This window comes from Pollicipes pollicipes, unplaced genomic scaffold (genome assembly GCF_011947565.3).
Source record: "Pollicipes pollicipes isolate AB1234 unplaced genomic scaffold, Ppol_2.1 Scaffold_7261;HRSCAF=8764_pilon_pilon_pilon, whole genome shotgun sequence".
Classification (NCBI taxonomy): Eukaryota; Metazoa; Arthropoda; class Thecostraca; order Pollicipedomorpha; family Pollicipedidae; genus Pollicipes; species Pollicipes pollicipes.
Genome location: NW_023597054.1, coordinates 13,316,142 through 13,317,502, shown reverse-complemented (window position 1 = coordinate 13,317,502; position 1,361 = coordinate 13,316,142). Strand labels below are relative to the sequence as shown.

Below are 1,361 nucleotides of genomic sequence, written 5' to 3'. Positions count from 1 at the left end.
GAGCGGGAGCGGGAGCCGGAGCCAGAGCCGGAGCTGGAGCCGGAGCCGGCACCGGCACCGGAGCAAGAGCCAGAGCCAGAGCCTGAGCCGGCGCCGGGGTCGGAACAAGGGCCGGAGCCGGAGCCGGAGTCAGAACCGGGGCAGGTCGAGACGGGCGCGTCTGAGGCAGCGCTGGCGGCGGCGCCGATCGCGGTAGCCGCAGCGACGGCGGCGGCGGCGGCGGCGGCGGCGGCTACCGGATCCGACCCCCTGCCAGCAGAGGAGCCGGCGGCGCAAGGTACCACCGCGCCCGCCGAAGAGCGCACGGGCAGATCGGCGGACCGGAGGAGAGCCTCGCCCAGGAAGCGGCCCGCCGCCGGCGCCGGCGGCGGACCCGTCATACGTATGACGCGCGCCCAGGCCCTGCTGCTGGAGAAGAAGAAGCAAGAGGAGGCAGACTTCAAGAAAAAGGAGATACGGGGCCGGTCGCTCTCGCGGAAACGAAGAGGTGGGGGTTCTGGGGAAATATTGTTGAACATGAACAGCTTAAGTTTTACCCGGCCCATGCTTTCGAAAAGCCATACAATCGTCCCCGAATAGGCAATGCTTAATCTATCGCAGAACAGAATGTTTCCTCAATAACTTAATTTATGCCTCCGTGGGTAACACAAGCGCAGGATGTTTGGTGATAATGGTTTTAAGCTCCATGAAGGCTAATTAACCTAGCCGGTGCGAGATTTGCGACGTCTAGACTTTGTACAATTACGCAAGTTGAACTGCGACATATTTTATCGAAGCTGTTCATGAAAGATCAAGGTTAGGCTGGATCTTTCTTCACATATGTCTTTTGCGCGCCGGTCTTCCTCCTATTTTTACCAGCAACCAATACGACCGCGTTTCTATGGCATCACATGTTACACGTTCGGGTACCCTCCCAGATAGCCATAAAAATAATGATACGAATTAAGTTTCTCCTTAGATGCCCGCGAGCACTTAAGCACATAGCTGCGTGAAGTTGCGGGACCAAGTGAATTGTGTCAGTTGTTGGACGACATGGCTACAGTAAGTAGGTGTCGGTATTTCACGTTGGTTCCGGTATTTAAAAAAACTTTAAAATGATTAACATTGCGTCGTCTTTTCTGAGGGCCCGCTAGATGATTTACGACATTCGTGAAGGATTCCTCTTCACATCAATGAAGAGGGCTCACGGTCTGCTGATAAGACAGAGGGAAACGTCTGCTGATTTTCCTGTTCATATTAGAGTTATCTGTTTCTCTATACGAGAAAACAGCCAACAAACATCAAGATGACCGATGTTTGCTTGCCAACCGTTGTAATCCGAGTCGAGTTAAACACAGCACTGCTGCTCGTTTCTTCGTGGC

General features: G+C 54.5%; 1 pseudogene; it reads left to right on the top strand.

Moving 5' to 3' along the window:
• The first annotated feature begins 384 nt into the window (after positions 1–384).
• Positions 385–1,361, top strand: part of LOC119111063 (heat shock protein 70 A1-like) — a 2,173-nt pseudogene continuing 1,196 nt past the window's right edge.